General features: G+C 39.0%; 1 protein-coding gene, 1 non-coding gene and 1 pseudogene across 3 annotated transcripts in view; 1 reads left to right on the forward strand and 2 right to left on the reverse strand.

Moving 5' to 3' along the window:
- The window catches only part of LOC146450249 (uncharacterized), an 85,385-nt gene that overhangs the window by 49,285 nt on the left and 14,340 nt on the right, over window positions 1-21,760 (reverse strand). The window lies entirely within an intron of this gene.
- LOC146450252 (RNA exonuclease 4-like) lies at window positions 12,729-19,150 on the forward strand (annotated as a pseudogene). The gene is made up of 5 exons (XR_014860342.1): window positions 12,729-12,771; window positions 13,529-13,617; window positions 13,854-13,928; window positions 17,268-17,342; window positions 18,410-19,150. The product of XR_014860342.1 is annotated as an RNA exonuclease 4-like (transcript).
- Trnat-ggu (transfer RNA threonine (anticodon GGU)) lies at window positions 19,627-19,699 on the reverse strand. The gene has a single exon. It is a non-coding gene; the product is annotated as a tRNA-Thr (tRNA).

The raw sequence follows: 21,760 nt of genomic DNA on the forward strand, positions 1-21,760 counted from the left end.
AAGCCTGTTGGCACAATTATCCAATCTCTGTTATACTACTTCATTTTATTTCTAGATACATTATTAGTATACCTGGGAGCAACTCTACAGCACTAAAAGCATGCAAGACGTGAGCACTCTCTATCAGTTTTGCCAAAAGCTAGGCAAAAGGAATGTTTATTCAGAAAGAAAAACTTCAAAGCTGCTCTTGAATTCATGGCATGTATTAAATATGCTGATGTTGAAATTATACTAGCTTGCACTCGAACACATATGACTTTCTTAAATTCACTTTAAGAAAAGCGTGCACACAATTCAGTCTAAAAAATTAACAATTTTTGGGACAAAAAAACCCTTAATTTACAACAGTAAATATTACTATTATTATTTAAATTATTCTCAAATGGTAACATGTATGTGTTCATTGAATCCCATTTGGACGTAAGCTGTTAAGGGAAGGGGAGAAGGTAATTTGAACATAAATTCAATACACAGTCAGCTGCTCAGTTCTGTGAGAGGATAAGTGATGGTTCCTTTTTATTTGTAAGTATAAAGAGTAATAAAGAAATATGTTACTTGTCTGTTGTAGCAGGTTGTAGCAACCTCGAATCAAGTCCACCTTTCGCACGCTCTTACATGAAAAAAAATCCAGTTGCTTTGATCCGCTCTTACGGGAAAAAAATCCAGTTCCTTTTAATCGCGTGTAAGAATCAATTTTGGCTTTCTCGAACACTTGCAAGGCCCTATAAAACCTTCAGGCCCAATAACAATATCACGGCTACCATTTTGGGGCATTTGACTTCCGTTTTAATCTTAAGCATGCGCACTAAGACCGGAATCCCACGTTTTCTGGGATAAGAACAATCTCGTACCCAGAGTCTTCAGGCTTTTTGGTCAGCGGGGCGGCGCCAGGAGAGACTCTGGGATAATGGAATTTCTTATCCCAGAAAACGTGGGATTCCGGTCTTTGTGCGCATGCTTAAGATTAAAACGGAAGTCAAATGCCCCAAAATGGCAGTCGTGTTGATGTTTTCGGCCTGAAGGTTTTATCGGGCCTTGAAAGTGTTCGAGAAAGCCAAAGTTGATTGTTACACGCGATCGAAGGAACTGGGTTTTTTTCCCGTAAGAGCGGATCAAAGAAACTGGACTTTTTATCCTGTAAGGGCGAGCGAACGGTGGACTTGATTCGACATTGCTACAACACATACAGACAAGTAAATAACATAATTATTTCTTTATTATTTTTTATACTTACAAATAAAAAGGAACCATCACTTCTACTCTCACAGAACTGTGCAGCTGACTGTGTGTTGAATTTATGTTTAAATTACCTTCCCCCTTCCCTTTACGTCAGTTTATGTCCAAATGGGATTTGTTTAAGTTATGTCTTATTATAAATTATTGCTTCAATGAACACATAGTGTAAGTTATCATTTGACAATTTAAATCACCTCTTGATGTTTACTGTTGTAAAGTTTTTTTTGCCCCCTTTTTAATTGCAATAGAATGAATTAAAGTGTATATAATTAGAATGTTATATCTGTTCAATTGCAAGCTAGCACAATTTAAACATCAGCACATTTTTATACATCTGTCCTGAATGTCATGTCATGAGAAGCTTTGAAGTTTTTCTTTCTGGATAGACATTCCTTTTGCCAAGCTTCTGATAGTCTGAAATGTCAGCCGTCTCTTCTCCCTAACCCACAGGGGACGCACCCCCTTTGGGTTAGGGAGAGGAGATGGCTGACATTTCAGACTAAACTTCTGACGAATCTGATAGAGAGTGCTCACATCTTGCATGGTTTTAGTGCTGTAGAGTTGCTCCCAGGTATACTATATATCTAGAAATAAAATGAAGTAGTAATAATTTTTTAACAGTGTTTTAAATGCATTCCAATGCATGTTTGGTTTATTTAATTCAAATCCCAATACTACGTAGTACCAAAGCTTTTCCTGGCACAGGCTATGAAAATAAGGACAGTGAGTTGTGTGGAGGTTTGTTAACTTTTCTGCCTATAAACCACAGAGTATTTACATGAGAACTGTATAGGGAGTGGTCATCACCTCTCATCAGTAAATTAGTTATAATGTGATTGTTGAGAGACTGTCAATATTCTGACTATGATATTTCACTTGGTCAATTTCTATACCATGTATATAATCTCCTCAGTACTCCTTCTTGTACATTTAATCAGGGTAAAATTAAAACTATCTTATGTGAGTTCTCATATTTTTGGGTGTGTACTATAGGAAGCACAGGGAAGGGGTCAATAGATTGGGGAATTTGTGTTTATATTATTAATTTATATAAATTGGTGGGGCCCAACTTCATTTGGTTGTGAAGTGTACTCTTTAACTAAGAGCTGAGTCAGATAGCTCAGGTACTGACACACATTACCTAATTTATTTTGATTAAAGGGTACAACTGGTAAATTGATAATTTCTGAAGGATTTGCCATTTCTTTTCAGTACTGGATGGCGATCTGATTTGGTATCACACTTTTAATTATTGACTTCAGGCAAGGGAAGTACTCAACCAACACTGCTGAATAGTATAATATAATCTCTTCTCTGATCTTGCCGCTCTCGTGTTGACAACAGATAATTATTATTGTCAAACTCCCCAATATCCTGAATGATTGGCACAGTGTTGTTAAGACCTTTGCTGGACACCCTGTCAAAAGTAATGAACCATGTAAATCATCCAGTGCTTGTGGGAATTTGTTGTCCCTTGACAATAATGTTAGCTAAGACCTAAAAATCAAAAAACTATTGACTCTTAGTTCAAGCCCTTCCTGGACTCTAATGGTCTATCATGCCACAATCTAGGTCATCCAGCATATTGCATAATGTTTGGTGGGACTGGGCCAAGTCTAATGAGCTGCACTAACCAAAAATCTGCAGCAGAACTGTTTAGGGCATTAGAGGCGTCAACAAGAAGAACAGCGTCTGTTCCATTGGTGTCAAAAATATTGTGCATTGCATGAATAACAGCCTCACTCCCACTTTTATGGCCTGCGCACACCTGCAGTGAGCTGCTTGCTTTGACGGCATTGGGTTGTGTTACTCTCATCACCCACTTCCCAATTATCCTCCGTATTACTTCACCAACCCCAAGCGGCTGGACCGCGCCCTCTCCTTAATAATAATAATAATAATAATAATAATAATAATAATAATAATAATAATGATTGTTATTATTATCATCATTGTGAAAAATATTTAATATTTTTGTTGTTTAAATGAGTAATATTAAAAAGGGAAACGTTTTTTAAGGTGGGTAATTGATTTTAGTGTCCTTTGTGTTAAACTTGTTTTAATAATTACATGAAGAAATGATAGGAAGGGTTGCCAAAATAATTATGTTAGTTAATCTCCCAATTACAAGTGGAGTGTTTGATATCAAGGATATATGATGAAAATGGTCACTTTCTGTACGAGGCTGTGCAAACATCATCTGGTTATATGTCACACAAACGGGGGGTACTTGGCTCCCATGTTCATGTACAACAGGTACACTTGCAGTAGAATGAAATCGAGCAGAGACCTCCTGTATCTCCTCAATAATAATTGTGTCCCAATTGAACCCTTCAAGGGAAGACTTGGTGTTCTTCCTTATGACATATAACACAGAAGGTCACAGCACTGCTCATCTATTTTTTCCAACAACTGGTACTTTAGGCATGATTTCACACTTTGCAATAGCAGAATTGCTTTGGAAATCTCAACAGGAATATCTGTCTGCAAGGGAACCCACGGTTTCCTTGTCTCATCCTTCTTCAATGGAGTTTTTGCATGTTTTTGTCGTGATCAGATGAAGGGAAAAAAGGAACATTTTAAAAAAGTTAGATCATTTTTACTTACATATTAATATACAGCCTTTAACAGAGTACAATTAAACTATCGTTATCTTTAAATTTTTGCCAACTTAATTTAAACTCAGAGTGCATTATATGTTTGGTTATATAAACACTCCAAGCAATATTATAACTTTTGTATTTTAAGATTGAGGAGGCTTAATATTCATAAGCCCCATGGTTTCTTAGCCTCCTCTCCACTTATACTTTCCTTTTATTTGTTTGTCTCTGTACGTTGGGAAATAAATAAATGTAAATATTTTTAGAGTATATCTGCATTTGGACGACCAGCTTTCTTCAGTATTATCTACACCTGTTCTTTAACAGGTCAAGTTGGGCGGCTACTTCACTGTCACAATGTGTTGACTTTCTTGCAAAGAAGATGGTTGTAAGTGGCAGACAACAAGTCTTTATTCTCAACTGCCCCTCTACTGTAAATCTGTATGTACTGGCTATTACATTTGAGACTTAACTTTCATCTTAAGGTAACCTATAAAACAACGGCCTTTCACACTTTTAAACGTTTACAATCAAAACAAAATATCTCACCATTTGAGAAAATGTTCCACACACCATTATAATGCTGAAAATAAAATAGATTACCTCCGCCTCTAAAAGGGAATTTTTTTCTGAGTGGTTAGCTAGCTTTGGCAAGATGGGCCGTGACTGAAAAAAGTGAAACTTTTGCTCTCGTGTGCGGCGTTTGATCATCGTGGAGATGTCTTCAGCGTTTCCCTTGTGGCAAAACCGAAGGGGAAACGGCAACTTCGCTCCACAACAGATCTCTTCATCTCCAAATTTTCATCCGCAACAAGGTAAGTAGCTGCTTGCATTTTGCCGTGTTTTACCATCGTAGCAGTAGTGCAACTTCCCACGCTAAAACGACTGATGTTTCGTCGGCTAGAAATTGTTGCACTGACAATGACATAATTCAAAACCCGTCTTTGAATTAGAGTGTTTCTAATTTTTGGTGTGCTTTAAGATAGGGGTAAATGGAGGCGATTGAAAAAAAAACCGTCACACACATAAAAATTACAAAGCTCCGAGTTTGACATTTCAAATCTCCCTCCAAAACAGGGAAGTTGGTTCGGGGGGGTTTCCGGTTTGGTTAACTTCCACAAATGACCAACGGACTTCCTGTCGGTCTTCCATCGTTATGCAGACGACCAATCAAAAAAATTATATTTTTCCATTATCCCAGAGTCTCTCCTGGCGCCGCCCCGCTGACCAAAAAGCCTGAAGACTCTGGGTACGAGATTGGGATAAGAAATTCCATTATCCCAGAGTCTCTCCTGGCGCCGCCCCGCTGACCAAAAAGCCTGAGGACTCTGGGTACGAGATTGCTGGAATGTTGGAACAAACTCACGGTCAGACCTAGGCACGAGCACTAAAATGTGCCCAGCCGGGGAAATCCACGGGAAGCCTTTGGCACGTAACAAACCACACACACCCCCTCCCGGCTAAGTGCAGCTCTGTACCAGCCAGCCGACCTTGTTGTGGCCTTTTTCAGTAACGCGTAAAACATTATTTTGTTCATCAGTTAGCCTGCCGAAGATGGTATAATTGAGCTAGGTTCGCATTAACGTGACAAGAGAATATAAATAAATATACAACTTATACCGAATTACCTCGACATATTTGCTCATCCACGAAAGTGACTACATCTTGCAGCGGATGTAACTTCGTATCAAAATTTGATTGTATTGACTGTGACCTACCGAAAACCACTAAACACTCATCGTCAAATCTTGTCAAACGACTTAGATTATTTTTTCTTGTGTTTCTTCCTGCCCTCCTGCTCGCAAGGAATAAACCGGTAATGAGAACTTCGAAATACGAACATTGACATTGACCTTACACGGTTTTTAAAACATGTTGCCGTTCTCGGCAAAAATTTGCGAGATTCAAGGTTTTTTGGAGAACGTATATGCAAAGACAAATTTTCAGTTTCTTTTAGTGAGCTTTTATTCGATAAAAGCCAACTCGTAAGTTAACGAGTTGGAAAATTGCGAAGTCAATTCATAATAATAAAAAAATTAATAATACAAAAGTCAATTCACTTGGCGCAATCTCGTTCCCAGAGGCTGCGTTCCTCTTGGTCAGCACCACGGAAGCAAGACCTCTGGGCTAATCAATGTCAAAATCCAGCAAATCAAAATCTGATTGGCTAATACATTTTACCGAAAGTGTCTTCGGAGGTTTCAAACAAGAAATGAAATAGAGACTGTCAAAGATATCGAAGCAAAAACCGCCATAGAATCGAAATGCAACTAAATTTTCACACGCTTTTTTTTGCAGTGAGTAAACACGAAAAAGATAACAAGTCAAATCACATGACTAAACGGAAAAGGCGCGAAAACCTCTGCGATATGTTGCAGCGTTTGACAAAGCTGAATGACAGTTGACACTTGCGATGGTCGAGTTAACGATGGACCTGGCAATTTTCGGAAGAACTCCTCTAATTATCGACTCTGAATGTGGTTCATAGTCAATGATGGCCGTTTAAAATCGTTCTTAACATTGTCTAAAGCGGATAAGAGTTAAAACAGCCTTTCTCGTGCTGTTGAAGGAACTAAAAGAAGCAAACATGTAATTCATTCGCACCGCGTAGTCTGCAAGTTGATCTGACTGGATGTTGGATCTAACACCCGATTGTTATAATGGCCCCAATTAGTATTCCCCTAGGCCTGTTTTTGCGCGGGAATTTAGGATAATAATTTGCATTTTGCAAGTGACACTTTGCTGAAATGACATTTTCTGTTCATTTTACGTTGAACTTTCAACGAGACGCGCTTCGCGTAGCTATCCGCAGTTACTGCAGTCTGCTAGCCATTTCCTCTGGAAGTTTCGTCTAAACGCGCCACAACAATGTAAGTGTGCTGTATTTTCGATCGGTTTTATCGGTTTGTTTACCTTATAGTTTGTACATTTTGTAAGTTGACTTTTTGTATGTTTCAGTTTAAACCTTCTTCGCCTCGTCAGTAACACTGTTAAGCTACAATGTTCAGCCCTCCCGGGCAGTCGACAAAGTGAAAAGAGTTTAGAATAAATTGCGTGAATAGAAGTGTTTGCCTCCGGCGGTTACACTGGAACAGAATTTATTGAAGATTACTTTGTTGAACAGGAACAGATATTCTATCAGCAGCCCAGCAGAAACATAATTGAACTTGAACAAGGAAAACCAACGGAGTATTCAAGAATGCGTGGCCCAAAAAGTGGTTCAGAAAGCGGACGGACAGAAAGACAAAAATATTAACGCTTGCCGGAATAGCGATCGTTGTCACTCTATACACAACAGTTTATTTGTGAGCTTTGTAAGTTTGCAGCCTTTAGGACTGATAAACCACATCGAATGCAGGTAAAATAATTTTTATTCAGGATGAGTTTCTTAAGCTTACACTGAGTGTGTGAATTGAAAAAAAAATTGGCGATCTTTCTGGTAAACTTAGATGTTTAAGTTGCTGGTTATTTCGGTTGAACGTTTACAGCCGTTGTGTCTTGTTATTAAATGTACTTCTACTATTTTATTGTATTTGTTCTGGGATCATGGTATCTGAGGGGTATCGAATGGTCTTTGCGAGCATTTGGGAGCATGCGAGCAGTGTGTTTATTTTTGCGAGCACGAGCAGTTGTCAAATTTTTCTTGCGAGCAGCGAGCACTTTAGAAAATTCAGATGGCGAGTAGCGAGCACTTTAGAAAAATGAGGCCCCATTAGGGGGGGTCTTAATATCCCGTATCCCTGTAATTTTTTGACCAAATATCCCGTACTGTCCCATAAATTCCAGCCACTTTTCATATGTTACTTGCTACGATGTATTTTATAATATTCGTTCACTGGCATTAAAACGTAAACTGGAAAAGTATTGTTTTCAAGTAGCCTATCGTGACAGTTGTTTAAACTGCTGTTATTCAAATTATGATGGTAGAATTATCAAGTGGAAAGTTAACAAATGTTGCCACCAAAATCACTTTTGTATAATTAGCTTACCTGATGCCTAATTTCTACATATCACCTGATACCAAAGTCCTTTCTCATTTTGTTCCTTTATTAGTTAGTTGCCGTCCTGAGCATTTGGTTAAATAATTCATGTGTTCATGGGCAGATACTACTTGATGAAGACAAAAACTAAAAGCCATTATCATCACCCATGGTATCAGAAACTTTCCATAGAGTCAAAGAACTCATCAACGCGCTATATACTCTGTTATAAGAACCTTTTTTTCATAAGAACGTCGAGGCTGAGATTAACCAAAATTTTAAGAACGTCTTAAGAACATCCCTCAGGCTGAGAGTCGATTAAGAAAATTTTTTTTTTTGCTAATCTGTATATAAAATCAAGGTAACAAATGTAAATTAACCAAAATAGTTAGGGCATGTTTTGTATAACATTAACAATGTTGACACACATCTCGGTTTGTCATAATCAGCAGTTCTTGATACCATATCTCAGCAGGCAATGCACTTTGATAAGTTTCCTGGTCACGTCGGCATTGATTTGCTGAAATGCATGTAGTGTATAACATGTAATTTAAGAACATCTTAAGAACGTTTTCAGCCTCAAATGGCAAAAAAAAATATAAGAACGTTCAGCCTCAGCTCCAAAATTAGACGTTCTTTAAAAAAAACAGTGTACCATGGAAAACATATCGATGAAATAACAGAAAAGTGGCTCTCCCTCACGCCTAATCCTATTTACTACACACTTACAAAAGTTTCACAAACCAAACCCGGTCGGCAGACTAATCATATCTGGCTGTGATAGCGCCACAGAGCGAATCTCATCATTTGTTGATTACCTCCTTCAGCCTATCGCTAAAATACAGAAGTCATATCTTAAAGATACAACCGACTTCTTGAACTTTATAGAGAAAACAAAGGTCGCAAAGGACACGATCCTTGTCTCAATGGACGTAGCTAGCTTATACACTAACATCCAACAGGAGGAAGGAATTATGCATCAGTCAATTCCAGCTGTGCCCATCCATCCGGGGCAATAGTGGGGCATTTTCCCATACTGTCCATCCCGGGGGTCGGGCATTAGCCTTCTACCCAATTACCCCGGGGCATTTGACCATCTCACTTTTTTCACCCTACTGACCCTACAGCATTGTCGCTTTCTTAATGACAAATTCATCGGCAAATACAGTAAGTTTCTTATTGAATGCGTCTAGATAGGACATACAATGGGACGGTAGAGCTGTAGAATGACCTATTTTTGCACTAACTACGGGAAACAAGACCCAGCTATGACTTAATTTGGTCTGAATTAGCTTAGATTTTACTGAAAGTAAGACGAGAAACGAAGAAAATAAAACATTTGGCATTTGAACAACTATTTTGTCCCGGCGGTGGGGCATTTGCCAGTTTATTTTCAAAAAAAATCCTAATTCCCGGGGATCGACCCGGGGGAGGGGGGGGGATGGACACTGTTGGAATTTATTGATGCATTAGAATTGCGTGCAAAGCATACGAAACATTCCACAAAAATAAACCTCCCATTCCAACTCACTACCTCGGGGATATGCTTAGACTTATCCTAAAGGAAAACTCTTTCCACTTTAATGGCAAAAACTACCTCCAAAGACACGGGACCGCAATGGGTACAAAGATGGCAGCCATCCTTTTGCCAATATGTTTATGGCAGAAATCGAAACAGAAATAATTAGCCGTAGTGCTACAAAACCGCTTACGTAGAAGAAATACATCGATGATGTCTTCTCTCTATTGAACTTACGCAAAATGAAATCCAAACTTTTATAGAGCTAGCCAACAACTATCATGCAACCATAAAATTCACGGTTGAAATTTCAGATATTGAAATCACTTTCCTTGACAAATGTGTACACAATGGCGAAAGATTCGAAGAAGAATCAAAAGTGCGCACGCACTTCAAACCGTTCCAGTACACGCATTTTTCTTCCTGCCACCCTCCAGGCGTCAGGAAAGGCTTTCTCAAAAGCGAAGCCTTAAGGCTTCTCAGGACACAGGCAGCCCAAGCTCAATATCAGAGAACCGTTGAATTATAAGGATTTGTATGGGAATACAACGGATTTGTGTAAAATGGCAGAAACTAACATCCGTTTTCTCAATAAAATCAACTTACCCTGTTTCTACTTGTATTCTTTGTCATTTACCGGCTTTTCAAGCCGATTCGAAGCGATTTCGGTGAGTTAGCGTCATTCGGGTTTCTACTGCTAAGTGTAACGAAAGGCCGAACAGTATTTAAGCCATGCCCGAAGCACGAAACGAAATAAATCCGTTGAAATCATCCCTAGTGTCCCAATTCCTTTATAGAATCAAAGTAGAGATGCATATCTATCCTGCCAGTGCAACTCCGACTCAATTGAAGCCGTATCACGTTTGCTAGGAAAATTTTCTTTCAAGTCAGCTCGCTTCTGAGATTTCGAAAGATGCGCGGCCACAACGCCATGGACACATTGAACGTTCGAACAGCACGCTGGGTAACAAAGGTTCCCTGGCACGGGGGGAACAGCAGCCAGCATGCAGTTGTCCACAGGCAAACAGATTTGTTCCCGGGGCCTCCTCGTGTCCTTTTTGTCAAGACCGTCGAAAGACCATTGTTTCCATCGACAATCAAAATTACTACCAGACTATTCAACCTAAATTTCCCGTACAGAATCACATACATGGACAACCTGTTGTCCTTTTTCCCCGAAATTTGGAAATTCCTCGAATTTTCCGTTCCATTGGTCATACCATGTCGCCGAATGCCCAGGGCCCGGTTGTTCGAAAGCCGATAAACGTTAATCCGCGATTAAAAATTAACGTAAGGTTTTCTGCTCGCTTGTTAAAATTGTTTTTTAACTCTAATTTTAAGCCAGTGGTAAAGAAAAGTCAACGTCAAAACTGAGGGACAAAACTCTTTTTGAAAAATCTTTATGGTTATGTAATTAAACTCTAACCAAAGTTGTTGTTAATCCAGAATTAGCGGGCTTTGAACAACTGGGCCCAGCCGCAGTTTCTTACGAGATTTACAAAATACACTCGCGTTTTCTGAATAAATTTGCGATAATTTCTACTCATTTAGTTTGTGTAATGTGGTCGAACTATCCAGGAGCTAACGTCGTAGGAGCGGCTTTAAGAGAGAGGAAACTAAATCATCATGTGTTCACGTTTTTCATAAAATCTTGAATGGTGATTACACGTCGTTGTTTTGTAGATGACGACAAAGAAAGGTATAAAAATTTATAACGCACGTGCAGAGCCAGTGTTTTGCTAATTAAAACTATTGTTTTCTGACGCTCTCGTTGTGGTCGTCGTCGTCTCTGCACGTCCCAACGATAACAAAAAAGTCACCTGAAAATATATCTTTATTTCATTTATGCTGCCTCACGATTATTTCAACTCGTTCAACTTCTACAGAAACGGCGGACTACCCAGAAATAAAAATGCCGCTCTTACGACGTAAGCTCCTGGATAGTTCGGCCACATTACACAAACTAAATGAGTAGAATTGCAAATTTTTTTCAGAAAACACAAGGGTAACTTTTAATCACGTAAGAAACTGGGGCTGATCATCTGGTGAAATGGTATGACCAATGGAAAGGAAAATTCGAGGAATTTCCAAATTTCCGGGAAAAAGGACAACAGGCTGTCCATATATTTGATTCTGTGCCGGAAATTTAGATTGAATAGTCCGGTAGTACGGGCACACGGGGAGGCCCCGGGAACAAATCTGTTCGCCTGTGGACAACTGCATGCTGGCCGCTGTTCCCCCCGTGCCAGGGAACTTAAATTACCCAGCGTGCCGTTCGAACTTTCAATGTGTCCATGGCGTTGTGGCCGCGCATCTTTCGAAATCTCAGAAGCGAGCTGACTTGAAAGAAAATTTTCCTAGCAAACATGATACGGCTTCAATTGAGTCGGAGTTGCACTGGCAGGATAGATATGCATCTCTACTTTGATTCTATAAAGGAATTGGGACACTAGGGATGATTTCAACGGATTTATTGCATTTCGTGCTTCGAGCATGGCTGAAATACTGTTCGGCCTTTCGTTACACTTAGCAGTAGAAACCTGAATGACGCTAACTCACCGAAATCGCTTCGAATCGGCTTGAAAAGCCGGTAAATGACAAAGAATACAAGTAGAAACAGGGTAAGTTGATTTTATTGAGAAAACGGATGTTAGTCTCTGCCATTTTACACAAATCCGTTGTATTCCCATACAAATCCTTATAATTCAACGGTTCTCTGATATTGAGCTTGGGCTGCCTGTGCTATAGTACGCCGTGACACAGACTGCACTCGCTTGCGAGCACACGAACTCTTTATTTACCCCTTAAAAAACACAAGATGGTCGCTGAAGACGTTTTATTACAAGATTTTCATCACTTTTACACCAATACGATTAAAATAACCTTTAATTTAGGCGAATAGTAATTTTAATTTCTCCCTCTAATTTACCCGTTTTTAAAATACCCGTCTTTAGCATAATATAATACGCCGTGACCCAGTCTGCACTCGCAAAAGAGCACACGAACTCTTTATTTACCCCTTAAAAACACAACATGGTCGCTGAAAACGTTTTATTACAAGATTTCCATCTCTTCTATACCAATACCATCAAAATAACCCTTAATTAAGGGGAATTATAATTTTAATTTTTCCCTTTAACTTACCCGTCCCCAAAATGCCTGTCTTTTGCATAAGATAGTACGCCATGACCCAGACTGCACTCGCTCGCGAGCACACGAACTCTTTATTTACACCTTTAAAACACAAGATGGTCGCCAAAAACGTTTTATTTTAAGAGTTCGATCACTTTGCACCAATACCATTGAATAAAACTTCATTTAAGGCGAATTCTAATGAAATCTTTTTCTCGAACTCGCCCGTCCTTAAACTGCCCGTCTATACTATCATATAGCATGCAATCCACACAGGTCAGTCAATTTGGCTACCAGCCAGTAGGTTAGTCAGTCAGTCAGTCAGTCAGTCAGCCAGTCAATCAATTGGCTTACCAGCCAGTCAGTCAGTCAGTCAATTGGCTTACCAGCCAGTAGGTTAGTCAGTCAATCAGTCAGTCAGTCAGTCATGATCAGTCAGTCAGTCAGTCAGTCAGTCAGTCGGTCAGTCAGTCAGTGAGTCAGTCAGGACAGTCAGTATTTTAATCAGTAAGTCAGGCAGCCTGCCAGCGCAGCCAGACAATCAGTCAGTGAGTTGGTCAGCCAAGTCAGTAAGTCAGTTTGTCAGCCAGTCAGGTAGTCAGTCAGTCAGTCAGTCAGTCCCACAGAAAGCCAGTCAGCCAGCCAGCCAATCCATCAGTCAGTCAGTCAGTCCCTCAGACAGCTGGTCAGCAAGCCAGCTAGCCCATCAGTTAGTCAGTCAGTAAGTCAACGTCAGTCATTCAGTGAAGCCAGTCAATCAATCAGTCAGTTTAATTTTTGTTTTAAACAAAGATTCAGCAGTTCAAACCAAATCAAATTTCACTGGAACATTGTGAATAAGAGGCTCTGTTATGTGCAGCAGTTGTCCCAAGCCTTGACGTGCGTGCACTTGGTATTCCAAATAAATTGACTCTTCTATCACGCCTTTTGCTAATTTCTGACGAAACCCTATTAAGCGGCCACTTGGCATTTTCCCAAGGGTGGCCACTTAATAGAGGTTCAACTGTAATTTGCTACGAAAAAAATGTTGTAACTCACTTTTGTGATAATTTTATTTTCAGCTCCAGACTTAAAAACAGTTCAGCTTGAAGTTTCAAAACTTCTTCAAGGGAGAATACTTGTTGGACATGCTTTGAGGAATGACCTGGCGGTGCATCATGCAATGTGTCTTTCGTTGGTGTGAAGTTTTCTTGAACCTTAATACAAACTCGTTCCCAGGGTCTCTCCCCTTCTAGTCTTCTGGACTGAGAGAGAGATGGGGAGAGGAGTGACCCTGGGAAACAGGTTGACCTTGTTAGTGTAAATAAATTCTATTGTAGTTATAATAATTGTATTGTAATGATTATAATTATAATTATTATTGGATCCAATCTGTTTATTCCATAGGTGTTACTTCTTGATCACCCTCACAAAAATATTCGAGACACAGCTAAATACAAACCATTTTAAGAAATAGTGAAGGTAAAGGAAGTTCAAGTTAAAACAGTGAAAACAATTCCCTTTCTTTTGCATCAAAGGGTAACACATGTATACAAGAACTGCGATTATAATAATTTACATTATTATTCCACTATTATTGTAAAGAACACCTAATGAGGCTTACTACGCGGAATGTCCGCAGGGCAGGCCGTGTCTAGGTTTCGGTCGGGTATCTTTTTTTTCGTCGTCGCAGTCAGAAATCGCCACATTAATTTATGCATTAAAATATGTCCTCCCCTGGTAGGAATGTATTGTTCTGATTGTCTTCAATCAAAATCTGTTTATTCGGGCACATATCACGAGAGAGGGGACCCACTCATCCCTTCCTGTGTGACGTCAAATCATTATTTGATTTATTCATTAAACCTTGATTAAATTCTACCCTCTCCCAGAAGGGATTTATTGTTCTGATTGTCTTGAACAAAAACAGCCCAATCAAAATCTATTATCGGCGCGTATATCACGACGGAGGGGACCCACTTATCTCTACCTGTGTGACGTCAAAGCAAGTCATCATTTCGAAGAGTTGTTTTTGTTCAATGGCGGCCACATGTATGAATTTAAGACTCTGATCTGCCGTTTTCAGAGAGAAGACAAACCTTTTTCAAGCAGTAAATCGAAATAATAACTTCTAGGTAGTACTCGACAGTTAAAACGGTGGAAATTGGGAGAGTTCACAGCGAAGAAACTCCCCTTTAAAAAACAGATCGAATAATCAACGCGAAGGATTAGAGCTAGAGGAGGCCAGACCAGTTCAGCGGGGTCATGACGTTATTGCATAGTTATTTCTGGTATGATTCCTAGTAACACAACAATAGGTATCACGCAATATATCTGAATAAAACCATTCAGACAATTATTTCAATTGCCAAGGGAGGATAGTTTTTTAATATCTGCGAAACATACAATGGGGAATAATTGGGGCTACATTAAGCATTCCGTGTAATGCCATTAGAGGGGCATCTTGTCTACTTTTAATGATTACTAGTGACCTTTTCTGATTCGTTAATTCCGTTTATTTAGTATTACGTCATTAGCTTTACACGTGGAAACATTTAGTACAAAATAGCGGCATTTTGCCAGTAGCCTTTTAGTCCTAAGTACAGTATCGCCTTAATAAGGGTATTTTAGTAAGAGAAGTCTTAAGTCATCCTTGGCCTTTTAGAACACAAGCGGGAACCGATGTGTAAGTACAATTAGCTTAATACTTTTGTCTACAAGTACTCGTCTAGGATATTAGTTTTTTCTTGTGCTCAATATTTTTATAGTTCTTTTAGCGTGGACTTCAAGTTAAGCACGTGACAACGCCATAGTCTTTAATCTCGCTCTTTCGTCCTTTTTAGCACTACAAATACCGTAGTCAAACACGTTTTTATGTAGTCTTAGCTCCCTTTGTGCCTTTAGACATTTCAAGTAACCCGCTGTCACGTTTCGCTTGCTACGGCATTCCGCAAGCACAGCCTTTGTTATCATGTACTTGTAGTTCCAAATAGTGCTTTAAGGTTTTATTTCTAGTCTAGAGTTCTTTATGCATGCTATTTAGCTAAGTACAAGCATATAGATTTTTGATCAGTTTCGATTTCGCCTTTTTTTGTAGTTTAGCTACAAGCTCTTTGTAATTGTAAAACTATGATTGGAATGCGTATCCGTGCATCCGTGATTTTGGTATCTTGTTATCGATATATCTTGATTACCCGCAAACATTTTAGTAATTAGTTTGTAATCTTTTGCATTGTATTTCAGTTTACATTCGACTTTAGTCAATTAAATCACCGACAATCAGTGACAGTCCGTGGTTCCTGACTTTATTCGATTAGTAAAGCATTTCCCGCCCGCTACGTTCATCGCGACAAGTTGTTTGGCTCGTGACCTTTGGCTCTTCAACAGTCGCCGTGAGCTTGGCCCTACAATTATATCATTTCACCAAATAAGGTCAAGAGAACGCGCAAAATATGAGACCGTAATACACTGTAGTGACCCGGTTTGAGCGGTTTACAACAGAGCGAATACGGACGGGAAAAGCAGAGAAAAGGAGCAACGATGGCCGGACTGGACGAAGAATAGTTTTTGAAACGATGCAAGCTCGAAAACAAGTTTTTAGCATGCCAATCACTTGTCATTTATCTTTTCATTTTATCCAATCAAATTAAAGATATTTAACTGGCTTTCTGTGTTGTTTACGTCATTCGTACGCGCCATATACCGATGGACAGTTAATGCCGGGTGTATTTCAAAACTGTTACTAAAACAGAGAAACCAAAATAACAAAATCTTTTTGTAGTCACTAGTGGAATAATAAATCTCTTAGTCGATGGATTTACATATAATACTCGCGGACATTTTGCTCATTGCTCTTATTTTTCCTCGCCCCTTCGGGGCTCGGAAAAATACTACACAACTCGCAAAATATCCGCGCGTATTATATGTAAAACCATCGAATAAGATATATGTATCTGTAACATTCATCAACTGGGAGGAACTTGGTAAAAGTATCACTGTTCGCCCCTGGATTTAAATATGCTATTCCAAGACAAGGGACAGCATTTCAGGCAGCATTAATTTTCTTAGCTTTTTCTAACAATAATACTTCTTAGGCTGGGAGGAAAGGTGTTTAATTCAATTTTGATGAAGAGAAAATGTATCTGAACTTTTACAGTGGCTGGTAAATAAGTTTGTTGATCTTTAATGCCTGACACTTTAACTCCTCCAAGTAGCACAATGGAATGGCTTAGAGTACATGTATTTCTTCCTCCTGTATGGGAGTCTATCATCTAATTTTTTTTACATGTGATATTTTTTATGTTTGCTATCATCAGTCTTCCCACCTGTGACAGGTGCACTCTATTTGGATTGGATCTTCACAAACTCATTAATAATTCAAAAGCCAAAGACAAAGAAAATCATGCACCTTGACGTGTTTGGACATCTTTTGAAAAATTCCTCGTTTTTGCATCCTTAATTTTTCCTTCAAAATCAGTTTGTTTGAGAAGGTATATCAAACACTTGCCACAGTGTTTTATCACAGTATCAGAAACCTTGAAGTTCGTCAAAAATACTCTGGTACGCATCGTATTTTCAACTCTCTTCTCTGTGTTTGATATGTGATGAAACACTGTCTCATGTTTGATATATTACATCCAGTCGCGTCTACACACAGATAGTAGACACTACCCAACCACTGTAGGATGTCAGTGGTCCTTATCACCCATGATGGATGCACATCATTCTTTTCAAGCAGATGAAACAGTTGTCGTGATATACTCTTTACAGAAGTCATGGCAGTTGAATTAACTGACCAGACGTTTCATTGTTTTCTTTTAGAGTAAGACACCAGCTTTAAGAAATCTTGCGAAGAAGCTGCTGGACATAGCCATTCAACAAGGAGAACACTCATCTGTGAGTATTTACAACAACAAAATCCCTCATGATTATATGGACACCTCTCTAGAGTTGATGTCCAGTCTCTGTGTTTCTGTCATACTCCAGTCCTTTATTATTTCTCCCTCATTGGCGGTGGGCATCCAGGGCTCTCTTATAGACCCTATTCAAAAATGGCCAATATTTTAAAAATTATTTTGTTTGCATTCAATTTAGCCTTACCAGCCTTGTTCTTGAGTTCAAAAATCAAAAGAATATCTTATCTGAAATGAGGCTAGTTGGGCTAATATGAATGCATTCAATTTAGCCTTACTAACCTTGTTCTTGAGTTCAAAAATCAAAAGAATATCTTATCTGAAATGAGGCTAGTTGGGCTGATTTGAATGTTAGCCATTTTTGCATAAGGTCTATGGCATCCTCGCCCCCAGGGTCTCTCCTCTTCACATCCCAGGGAGCGAGGTAGGGTCTCTTGCTCCCTGGGATGTGGAGAGGAGAGACCCTGCGAAAGAGGTTGGGTCTATGGCTTGCAAGTTCAGTAAATAATGTAAAAAGTCTATTCAGCCTCTCTCTTGCCTTAGGGGGCTTCCTTATTTTCAGGCCTCAAGAAGCAGCGGCTTATTAGCATGACTAGGAAGAGAGTGGGCTTATTTCAAATAAAAACTTTTGAGCACAACTAAGATCAGCTTTAATTTCAAAAACTTCACCAGATGACTAACTGAAACAGTCATAAAACTGATTGAGTATGTAACAGTGATGTCTGTATAAAACTGCATAAGAAAAGCGCAGCCGGCAGCAAGGCAGTCAGAAGCCTGCTCCTGGAAATGCCATCTACGAGTGCAGTCTTTGTAACAGAGACTGTCACTCCTGTATTGGATTCCACAACCATAACAGGTGCTGCTCAGGCATTGCCAACTAAATTAGTCTTTCTATGTTCAGTTGCATGGTCTTTGAGATCAACAGATGCCTTCATGCCTGCATGTCCCTGTATAAAGTTGGATGCCTTTTGTAAGGCAGGCAGTCATGCACACATGAAGACAGTCATCCAAGCAAGTATTCATGTTTTCAAACTTAATTCTTTTCAACAGGTGCAAGATGCACAGGTGGCCATGAAACTTTACATGCTGCACAGAAAACAGTGGGAAAGACAATTAAAGGAAACCAAATTCAAGAATTTTAAAACAGGACAATCAGAGAAACATGCCGCTACAAGAAAAATTAGATAGCAGTTAAAGGGCTGTTGTACCAAAGTTTTACAGACCCTACATTGTTTTGGTGCCACAGGTGTACCAAGTATCAGCGACCAAGTTATTGGTCACACTGTATGCTGTGAATCAAGCTGTTTGCTGTATGTGGAATGATTTACGTACATCAGCAGGTCGCTTGGTCATTCAATTCGTAGCTCAGATGTTTCAGTCAGGACTTGAACAGTCAGTCCTGATCAAGAATGGAGATCGAAATCTTAGCCTTGCAGTTGACACGATTTTTCATCATTTGTCTATGGTCAGCTAATTAGGGACCTGTTTTGGTCAGAATTTCTTCTCTGAGTCTCTATTGATTGAGCAATTTTTGACAGATTGTGGAAAAGAAACCAAACGAGACATAACCTTAGTTTATAGTTACAAGATGTTGAAAGATAACTTTTCAAATATCTGTACAATTTCTTTCTTGTCGGGTAATAGTCACTTTTACACGGATTTGTCACCAAACAAGATTATACGGTGTGATGCTCTGCCTTCAGAAAACAGATTTTAAGTTTTTCGATCACTGAGTTTTGTCAAACCTGAAAAACAAGATTTGTTTGTATGCACGGTTTCTGAAGACATAACCGAATAAAATTTGAAACGTTGAAATACAACTGACTCGAACTGTTCCTGTTGCGGTATCCTTCATGATCATCTTTTAAATTATCTAGCAGGGTTTATTATGTATGTTCCACGGATATTGGTGCACATAATAATTTGAACACGTGCGTCGAACGTGATGCACTATTTTTACCCAAGGAAGGTTATGTTCCTATTACAAAGAAGATGGACAGTTGAATAGCTTCAGCGAACATCGTCATATTTGAAAATCGTTCTGTATTACACACCTGCCGTCAAAGTAACTTGTAAAACGGTTCCACGTCTTCTTATTTTTGTACCACCAATCTTGAATATGAGAAGTTTCAACATCTTGGCAGTGTGATGTAAAGTATATGAAATGATTCATATATGAACTGCGGATGTACATGAAAGTGAGAAGTGATCATCGCAGTGAATTTTCCAATTTATGCAATTGGAAATTAGAAGCCCGAAAAAAATTCAGGCTTCAACGGGATTCGAACCCGTGACCTCCGCGTTACCGGTGCGATGCTCTACCAACTGAGCTATGAAGCCACACATTGCGGGCAAGGTCAATTATGGGTTCCCATTTTCCCGTGAGAGGAATGAAATGATGTAAAGTATATAAAATGATTCATATATGAACTGCGTATGTAGATGAAAGTGAGAAGTGTCTTGGCTCCGTTTCGTGGGGAAAGATATTCCAAAATCTCGACCGCTGATTTCTAGAATAAACCCCGGTTTAGAGAAAGTTTGATATTGAAATGTTTGTGGATAATATTTTTTGCCCCTTTTTTTGAGTAAACAATAAAAGCAAAAAACGTTTTTCTGCAAAATTGCATAGCCCGTTTGCCATTGTGTCCAATGACCTGCATGCCGGAACACAAATGTTTAGTTACAATGTACCTCACGATCAGCTGATGAAGATTTGCTTTTGTTCAGTTTCAGTGTAACAATAAAACTATAATTTTCGTGATGGGAGTTTAATGTTTTTCCAAGTCCTTATACAGGTATCGCGAAAATTTTAACAGGCCGATTTTGCACGATTTTCACTAATTCTAAACCCCGAGTTGATCAAGATAAGTAAATAAGTCAGGAGCGAATTAGCTCCTGGCGTCACAAATGACCAGAAATATGCCAGTGAAAGCTCCCCTTCCCCAACCCTGGACTGCACAACCACGAGGTGTCTTTTAGTATGGTTACTTTAGGGTTTACCTAAAAGCTGTAATCCGGAAGCCAGAATCCTAAAACAATTCAACAATAAAAGCAAAAATGAATGTTTGGTAGAAAATTTCTTGGGAAACAATAAACTCAATAAATTGCATATAGTTTTTATAGCTCTTGAAAAAGAATAAGGTCAGTGAGATTTTCAAAACATAGACTAATATTTGCTGCAATTAAGCTTATGGCGTTTATTCTAAGGCAGTATTTTAGGATCTGGTTTTGTTCTTGATAAACCGCTTGATCAATTTAAAGCGCAGAGCTTTAAAGCACACCAGAACGACACTTATCTCAGAGGTATTGTGGTTTACGAGCATTTTACATATTATAAAATAAGATTGTTTACAAAGCGCCTTCTCTCTTTCTTAAGGGTACATTAAGTGGTTAGCATGCACCTAGCCAAAAACATTTCGCTGACGTCAACCGCTCTTTGAGATGTGTGTCTTGTCTCGGCTTTGGTCACGATGCCGAGTCAGAGCGCAAGGACTGTGAGATAAGCCAGGGGCACCCAACGACAGTTTTCTCTCAGATCCTTTAAAACGCTATTTTAGGCGATCTGGAGTGGCTTTAAAGTTCTGTAGGTTCATTTAAGGCCGCGCTATAATATTTTTATCTGTTCGGTCAATCTAGGGTAACATGAGTCTTTTCGAAATTACTAGAGCATCTTTGTCCATTTCCCGAAAACGTCAGGACTTATTTCCTTTCCGAAAATCTTAGCTGACCTTTTTTCGGCACCCGAAACGACATATTTATCAATCTGAATGCACTAGGCCTTAAATTTCCCATATCACGAAAGTTCAAAGTGAAAATTCCCTTCAGAAAATTGTAGGGGATTAAGGGCCTTCCGAACATGAATTTACCGAAACGATCCGTTGGGTGCCCCTGATAAGTGAACAAATCAACATGAAATGCTTTATGTAAGAATAGTTGCAACTCGGACATTTGGGCAACAAGGGCTTTCTGTTGACTGCATTGAGTTCCGCCAAATTGTTTTGTTTTAAAGTTTTTGCATAAGGTCAATATATTCATTTACTTAGTTTGAACCATGGTAAGTAGTTACTTAATACAATACAGAACAAGGAAAAAAAGAGATTTAACATTCTTTTCATGAAGTTAAAAATTAACCGACGTATTTTTGTCCAAAATCAGTATAATGCTAGTTCTCGCTAAGATGTTGTAAAGGAATACATCATAGAACACGCACTTTAGATAACTTTTGATTATGTTCAAATAAATATACTGAAGTCAATTTGAAACAATCTCGTTATCCCTGGATGTCGTTGACTAGGGTATCAGTGGTTTCCAATAGTTGATTCCATTGTATAAACGTAAAACAATCGTTATATTACCTTTCCAATTATCCTTTGAGTCGGTTTCCTCAGTGAAAAATAATAT

The sequence above is a fragment of the Pavona decussata genome, unplaced genomic scaffold (genome assembly GCF_977016875.1).
Source record: "Pavona decussata unplaced genomic scaffold, jaPavDecu1.1 SCAFFOLD_470, whole genome shotgun sequence".
NCBI lineage: Eukaryota > Metazoa > Cnidaria > Anthozoa > Scleractinia > Agariciidae > Pavona > Pavona decussata.